The 8,581-nt window shown below is 54.3% G+C and overlaps 1 gene segment (V, D, J or C); it reads right to left on the bottom strand.

Moving 5' to 3' along the window:
- The window catches only part of LOC309655521 (Ig alpha-1 chain C region-like), a 193,160-nt gene that overhangs the window by 82,743 nt on the left and 101,836 nt on the right, over nucleotides 1-8,581 (bottom strand).

Here is an 8,581-nt window from a genome sequence, read left to right as displayed (position 1 = left end):
TTTCTCGTTTGAGTGCTGCAGCGGACCCTACACCCTGTGTGCACCCCCTGGGCCGTCCCATAGCTTCAGCATTAGTCCTGGATCGGGGTCCCAGGAGACACTGTCGCACCACCCCAGAAGTGCCATGGGCGGGGGGCAGGGTGCAACTCCTCCAAGCTGTGGGTGGGCGGCGTGTGTGCTGTGCTGCTTCAGACCTGCCCCAAGCCAAGTCCAGCTCCATAGGGAGTGGACGGTGTGGAGGTGCCATCAGATGTGGCACAGGATCGGTGTGACCCCCCGGCCAGTTGGCTACTGGTTCTGCAAGCTGCACTTACCACTCGCTTGCGTTGCTCACGAAGCACATGGATCTGCATAATCTGTGCTCAGCTCAGCCGTACTGACAAGTCTGGATAACCCCCTGAGAAAGTCTGGGCTTGTGGGCTTCGGGCCCGAGGAGTCCACCCCACCCGCTGCCCAGGTTTCTGACAAGACAAAGCAGCAAAAGGTGCACGTCACTGAGGGCGCTGGTTACCTCCTCCTGGTCCTGTGCGTGCTGTCTGCCCCCTGGTTGTGGTGGTGGCGTTTGTACTGAGGAGGATCAGTCACTCGGGATCATTAGAGCACCACTGTTGTCCCTGGAGCAACTTGGGGGCAGCCTACTTTGGCTGGGGAGGGCGTGACAATGTGATTTGCGCACTCAAGGCCCTGGGCTTTATCAAATCCACACACGTGTCCACATCCCAGTTCTCAAGGTCCCATTTTTTCCAGGCAAATCTTCTCACATGAGAAAGTTAGTGAGGCTGTGAATTTACCTGGTGTTGAAACTTTGTGAAACGTCATGTTGAAGTCTGGGTTTGGCTTCAGAAACATTCGCCATGTAGTTCTGAGAGCAGAGAGAGGCTTTGAGGGGTTCCTAGCAGACCCTTCCTGCATCTGTGAACACGAATGAGAAGTTGGAGCAGAGGTGTCACCCCGCGCTGTGGGTCCTCCAGCCCAGTGGTAAGACCCCACCCTGCCCAAAACCTGGCTCATTCCTGACTTGACCCGACCTGTTGCAACCGTGTCTCCTGGGCCTGCCCCGGCTCACCCCTGTATTCGGCACCTCCTTCTGTCGTTGCGGAGGGCCACCTGGGTGCTGGTTTGGCCGCCGCATGCCTGGATCTCATGCCCACTGTCCCGGGATCGTGATGGTTGCTGCTTGCCGGGAAGAGACATGGTGCCCGTTCCACCTTTGAAGTTCTGCTTCTGGAAGGACTTTTTACTTATTGCTGTTTAAGTCCAGGTTGAATCCAGAAAACATAAGCCCCTGGAGGCCTTTCAGGTGGGAATTGATGCCACCCAGGAAACCAAACGTGTATAAAATTGTAACAAGAGCAGGAGAAGTGCTATCAGGTGAGATGGTCGCTGAGGCTCAGGGGGCCCAGGGAAGCTCATGATCTTCTGCCCCAAGAGGTTGCTCAGACCTGGGATGGGAACGCTCACTCAGAGTTTCACAGAAATGCCCCTCAACATGATCAAGGCCACATATGACAAACCCACAGCTAACATCATTCTCAATGGTGAAAAGCTGAAAGCATTTCCTCTAAGATCAAGAACAAGACATGGATGTCCACTCTCACCACTTTTATTCAACATAGTTTTGGAAGTCCTAGCCACAACAATCAGAGAAGAAAAAGAAATAAAAGGAATCTAAATTGGAAAAGAAGAAGTAAAACTGTCACTATTTGCAGATGACATGATACTATGCGTAGAAAATCCTCAAGACGGTACCAGAAAGCTACTAGAGCTCATCAATGAATTTGGCAATGTTGCCGGATACAAAATTAATACACAGAAATCTGTTACATTTCTATACACTAACGATGAAAAATCAGAAAGAGAAATTAAGGAAACACTCCCATACACCATCACATCAAAAAGAATAAAATGCCTAGGAATAAACCTACCTAAGGAGGCAAAAGACCTGTACTCAGAAAACTAGAAGACACTGATGAAAGAAATCAAAGATGACACAAACAGATGGAGAGATATACCATGTTCTTGGATTGGAAGAATCAACATTGTGAAAATGACTGCACTACCCAAGGTAATCTACAGATTCAATGCAATCCCTATCAAATTACCAATGGCATCTTTCACAGAACTAGAACAAAAAATTTTACAATTTGTATGGAGACAGAAAAGACCCTGAATACCCAAGGCAATCTTAAGAATGAAAAATGGAGCTGGAGCAATCAGGCGCCATGACTTCACACTATACTACAAAGCTACAGTCATCAGAACAGTATGGTAGTGGCACAAAACCAGAAATATAGATCAATGGAACAGGATAGACAGCCCAGAAATAAACCCACACACCTATGGTCAATTAATCTATGACAAAGGAGGCAAGAATATACAATGGAGAAAAGACAGCCTCTTCAATAAGTGGTGCTGGGAAAACTGGACAGCTACATGTAAAAAAATGAAATTAGAAAATTCTCTAACACCATGGACAAAAATAAACTCAAAATGGATTAAAGACCTAAATGTGAAACTGGATACTAGAAAACTCCTAGAGGAAAACATAGGCAGAACACTCTTTGACATAAATCACAGCAAGATTTTTTTGACCAAACTTCTAGAGTAATGGAAATAAAAACAAAAATAAACAAATGGGATGTAATTAACCTGAAAAGCTTTTGCACAGCAATGGAAAACCATACACAAAACAAAAAGATAACCTACAGATTGGGAGCAAATATTTGCAAACCATGCAACCAATAAGAGATTAATCTCCAAAATGTATATACAGCTCATACGACTCAATATAAAAAACAAATGAAGAGCCCAATAGAAAAATGGGCAGAGTATCTAAATAGACATTTCTCCCAAGAAGACATACAGATGGCCAAAAGGCGCATGAAGAGATGTTCAACATTGCTAATTATTAGAGAAATGCAAATCAAAGTACAATGAGGTACCACCTCTCACCGGTCAGAAGGGCCATCATCAAAAACTATACAAACAATAATGCTGGAGAGGGTGTGGAGAAAAGTGAACTCTTCTACACTGTTGGTGGGAATGAAAATTGATACAGCCACTATGGAGAACAGTATGGAGGTTCCTCAAAAACCTAAAAATAGAGCTACCATATGATCCAGCAATCCCACTCCTGGGGACACATCCAGGAAAACCATAATTCAAAAAGAGTCATGCACCGCAGTGTTCATTGCAACACTGTTTACAACAGCCAGGACATGGAAGCAACCTAAATGCCCATCGACAGACGAATGGATAAAGAAGAGGTGGTACGTATATACAATGGAATATTACTCAGCCATAATAAAGAATGAAATAATGCCATTTGCAGCAGCGAGGATGGACCTACAGATTACATTACTAAGTGAAGTTAGACAGAGAAAGACAAATGCCATATGATATTACTCATATGCGGAATCTAAAAAAAATGGTACAAATGAACTTACATACAAAAGAGTAATAGACTTCACAGACATTGAAGACAAACTTATGGATACCAAAGGGGAGAGGGTAGGGGAGGGATAAATTAGGAGTTTGGGATTAACATATACTCACTACTCTATATAGACTAGATAATAACCTATAAGGGAAAAGAATCTGGAATAGATACATGTATATGTATAACGGAATCACTTTGCTGTACAACTGAAACTAACACAGCATTGTAAATCGACTATATTTCAATAAAAAAAAAAAAAGAAAAGCCCCGACACTCCTCGTGGTGTGGCTTGGGTGCCCTTCAGGGTGCCTGCAGGCCCGGCTGTGTGACCAGCCCTGTGAGGAAGAGGAGGGCGGGGCCCTCTCTCAGCATCCGTCTCTGCGCGGTAGAGCACTGTGGTCTAGCACGGCGGTCAAGCACTGCGCTCCCTGCCATGGTGCTGCTCTGGCCCCGTGGTCGTCCTGCCAACCCCTTCTCTGCTCATTTCCATGGGCGATCACCTCCCTGCCCAGACCCGAATGCCAGCTTCACCTTTGTCCCTGTTGTGTCCAGGTCTTGGGATGCATTTGGGGCTGTTTGTCACTGTGACCCTGAGTTATTGTCACGAGACCTTGTGTCTCCTAAAAGACTGGAAATGTTTTAACGGGAAAAGCAGAGGCTGTTTATTCTGAGCTGCTGCAGCCAGGGAGCCGTGCCCAGCTGGCTGGGCAGGGACTCGGGCAGCAGGAGAGTGGGTGGCTTTGAGGCTTTATTATGCGTATGTGGCTTAATTGTTACTGTATACATATAACACTATGCCCATGTAAGGGCCTATAACATACTTATTATATCATGTGTGTGTTAGCATGTTAAAATATTGTCTGTGTATAGAAAGCTTCTTTATAGGAAAAAAGAGTGCCTCCGGCGTCCTGATGTGGGCTGCGGGGCTGGGGAAGCTGGACGGCCGACAAGATGCGGCACCCCTGTGATGGCTGGGGCACACCCGGTGTTCTCTGGCTGGTCCTCAGTCGGAAGTGAGGACAAAGACCATGGAAGCCGTGGGTTACTGATCAAGCCCCGCCCGTGGGAAGGATGTCACAGGGCAGTGGTGGGGCTTCCTGGGCTGTCACTCGAGATAGAGGTCTGACTTCCTGCAGGTCTAGCACAGAGGGTTAGGTTTAGGTTAGCATGGAGGGAGAAGGCTGCTTCCTGGGCTGGATCCTGTGATGGTGCCTGGGTGTCCTGGGCTGTTGGCTGCATTCTTGGGTCAGAGTTCCATGTTTATATACGGTTGGCCAGGTACAGGTGTAAATTGAGTATCCCACCACAGCCCTGGCCTAGTGTCTTGTGAATGAGAATGTTCATGAGGCCCCCTTGGGATTTATCCCGTGCATCTCCCCTCCCCCGCCCCAGCACAGGTCCCCAGTGCACCTCTCCGAATCCAGCTTACATCACAATGCATCTCCCCACCCTCCCAGCACAGATCCCCAGGGCATCCTGCCTGCCTCAGGAGCAGATCCCCAGGGAGTGTCGGTGTGAGGGGGCAGAGCAGAGCAGGGCTGCGCCCTTGACCTTGTGTGAAGTGCTCTACTGCCTCTCTCATGTTCTATTTGAACCAGACACTCGGGCTCTCTGGACAAGCCTCAGCGTTGCCCAGTGCTGGGTTTTCTGTGCCCGACCCCGGCAGGCTGCACGGTCCGTGTCGGAGTCCGTGGGATGCCTGGTCTCCCAGTGCAGATGGCGGCTCTCAGAAGGGCCTTTGCCACAAGTGGACTCTCCTGTCAACACAGTCTGGGCACTCGTATGCTGGGAAGGAGGCCACTGGGCCCTGAAGAATGGTCTTAGCTGCTCACAGGTCCTCAAAGAGGCCAAGAAGGTCACTCACCACCCCTAGTTTCCTCCTATTGTACCTTTTCCAATTATTGAAACATTTTCTTCCTGTTATTGGCCACCCAATAAGCCACCCGGTTTTTCCTTATGGTGCAGGACCCACTGCTCACATTTCTTTCTTTTCATTGGTTGCTGAGTGCTCTTTGTATATGAAGGAGTCCTGCCCTGTGTCACGTGTGCTCATGCGCTCTGCCCCGTTTCCATGGGACTTCAGAGCCCCTTGTGGGCGGGCTTCTCCAGCTCTTTACCCTCAGGAGGAGGCTCAGCCCGGGCCCACCACTGTGCTTGGCCAGCCGGCCCTCTCCCTGGTGCCTGTGGCTCCTGCCTTCGTGGCTCCCAGCTTTCTTCTCGAGGACGGTGGCGGCCAGCCCCAGACAGCTCTCGCTTGCTCATCAGGATGTCCGGGCTGGCTGGCGGGATGGGGCCTGAGGACTGGCCTGTCTGCGTGAGCTCAGTGGGTGGACGGCTGGGTGGTGACTGGGGCCCCAGGAGGCTGATGCCGGCCTCCATCCTGGTGCTTGTGCAGCTGTGTTCCTGCGGCCTCCTGCACTGACCACTGAATGAGCCCCTCAGGGTTTGCCCACGGGGATGGGGATTGTTGCTTTTACCTTTGTGCGGGGAGGGGCGGTGAGTCTGGGCTGGAGGCCAGCGGCGCAGGCGTGGTGGAGCCTGAGCCGGGGTCTCTGTGGGTATTGAAGGACTCTTGAGGCGGAGCCCGGCTGGACACTTGGGTCTTCGGGGCCCAGAGCTGCCCTCTGCCCCTTCCCTCTGGCCCCTTGTCCACGTCCTCGGGGGGGGGGGCACCTCCTGCTCCCAAGGGACCACAGGCACCTCCCCCAAGGTACGCTCAGGTGGCATGGGGTTCTTTACTTAAAGGAACTTTACAAGGAAAAGTAAAGAGAGAGAGGTCGACCTGATTCTGGCAGTGGATCAGCTGGAAGATGGATGTCTGTCTTGTTTCTTTGAAGAAAGAATTTAAGAAAGAGACCAAGATTGTGAAATAGAGACAGTGTTTACTAGAAGGAAGGTACGAGTGGAAGAGCACATGGGAAACTTGGAGCGAGTCATGTGCCATAGGGGTGGTTTAGGTTGCTTACATGGGGACAGTTTTCCAGGTGGTCTCTGGCCAATCATCTCCAAGTGTCAGCAGGAGAGTGACTGCAGCTGCTCAGCCTGGATGGAGCCCATCTATCTCCTACGTCGGGATGACGGCATGGGGGATGGGGGTGAGTGCTGCAGGGCTGATTTGGCCACACTGCGGACCCCTTGGGAAGCGCCTTTTGCTGTGGGACCCTGCCTCACAGCCTAGGGCCCTGCCTGCAGCCCTGAAAACTGCCCTGGCCCCTCCCCAGAAGGTCTGCTCTGCAGCCTCATTCTGCACGAACGGAGCCTGGGGGTGGACAGCAGGGAGGGTGGGCACGGGACAGGAGCAGGGCATGGGGGGCAGTGGCCTTGGACCTGGGGGCACGGAGGGCGGGACTGAGCCTGGGGAGTGAGCCCTTGGCTTGGCTGGGCTGGACTCAGAGGCTGGATCGGGCTGGTTGGGACTCTGAGGCCTGGATTTGGCTCTGGGCTCCAGCGTGGGCTGGGCCATGGGCTCCAGGCCGTCACTGTGTTTCAGGGGTTGTTCAGTCAGAGCCGGTGTGGGCCCAAGCCCAGGGGCCTGGGAGAAGCCTGGGGTGGTCAGCAGCCACGCCCAGCCCAGGCCTCTCTGTGGAGGGAACAGATGCTCTTCTGGGACTTGCCCCAAAGTGGGGTGGTGTGGGGCTGTGATAGGTGGGCCCCCTTGTCGCCTTCGACCTTGGGGCTGAGCTGGAACCTCTGGGCGCCCGTGTGTTTGTGTAAGACACAGATGGAGGTGTGTGGTGGCGAGGTGAGGCACTGACAGGTGTGTGTGGAGCTCATGGTCTGAGGGGCTCTAGGGGGTCAGGACGCAGCGGGAGGCTGACCTCAGGCTCACACAGGTGCAGCCTGAGGGGCTCAAGGGCAGGCGTCGGCCACTGGGTTTCGGGGTGCTTGGGGGGCATGGAGAGGTGAGGGATGCCGTGTGGTGCGGCACTGCTGGGGGGGAGGGTGGGAGCCCTGGGGCCCAGTGTGGGGCAGCTCTCGAGGGGCCCAGAGGCAGCCGTGCCAGGGACGTTGTTCAGCTAGGAGGCCACGGGACCGGCCCTCGTGTTACCACCCTGGCATTCCTGCGGGGCGGGGCGGGCCGGCTAGCGGCTGATCGTTGGTCTGGGGGATAGAAGTGAGGGGCAGGGCCCAGGGCTGGGCAGGCTGTGCTGTCCTCAGGCAAGTTCAGCTTCTTGGTTACATGTTTGGGGGAGGGAAACGCAGGGTGTGGGGTGACCCCCAGGCCCATCACCTGGAGCCCCCGTGGAGCCCAGCAGGCAGAGGGGGCCCTGTGCCAGCGTGCCCAGCGTGCCCAGCGTGCCTGGCAGGGTCCCCGAGGGCCAGATGTTCTCCTGGACACGGCTGTCCACCCTCGGCCGTCCTGTTTGCCGCCCCTCCCGGCCTCCCCGTTTGGTGCAGGGCCCCCTGAGCGATGCAGCCCCTTCCCTGCAGACCATTCTCTCTGTCTCTGCCTCTGTCTGTCTCTCTCTCCCCCACAGGAAGCTGGAGCGGCACATCGGACGGCCTTGGGCCGCAGCGTCCATGCTGACCAGACTCCGGCTCCCGGTCTGGGCCGCTGTCCTGCTGGGCCTCGGCCTGGGGCTGTCGAGGGGCGGCCTCCTCCCCTCGCCCTGCTAGGCTGCAACAAACACACGCGTGGCTTCCCGCAGCGAAAGGCCGCGTCCCCGGGACGAGCCAGTCCCCCTGAACCGCTGGGCTGAGGGAGCCCAGCACGGCCAGCCCCCGACCCAGGCCCCGGCCCCCTTTCGTGGAGCTTTTGCTGAGAAGGGCCGACAGCTGTGGATCCTGACTCTGCCCTCTGGGGAGGGCTGTGTCTGCTCTGAGGTGGCATCACCAGGAGGGATGGGACTTTGACCCCTGGTCTCTGTGAGGGCGGAGGCCTGACCCGTCCCTGCACCCTTGCCGGCTGGCGGACACAGCAGCTTCACTGCGTCTGCACGGCCACCCTTCCTGGTCCCTCACCGGAGCCCCTGGAGCCCCACTCCTGCGCCTCCTGTGACACACTGGTCACCTCTGTGCAGCCAGCTGAGTTCAGTGCCACCCGGACCCCCTCGCCTCCTGTGGTCCTTCTCACTGCCCAGTCTGTCCTGAGCGGTGAGCCTGGTCTGGCTCTGCTCCCCTTTGACAGCCCCTCCCCACCGC

Source organism: Balaenoptera physalus (assembly GCF_965194825.1).
Source record: "Balaenoptera physalus genome assembly, chromosome: 2".
NCBI lineage: Eukaryota > Metazoa > Chordata > Mammalia > Artiodactyla > Balaenopteridae > Balaenoptera > Balaenoptera physalus.
This window is presented reverse-complemented; position numbering and strand designations above follow the sequence as displayed.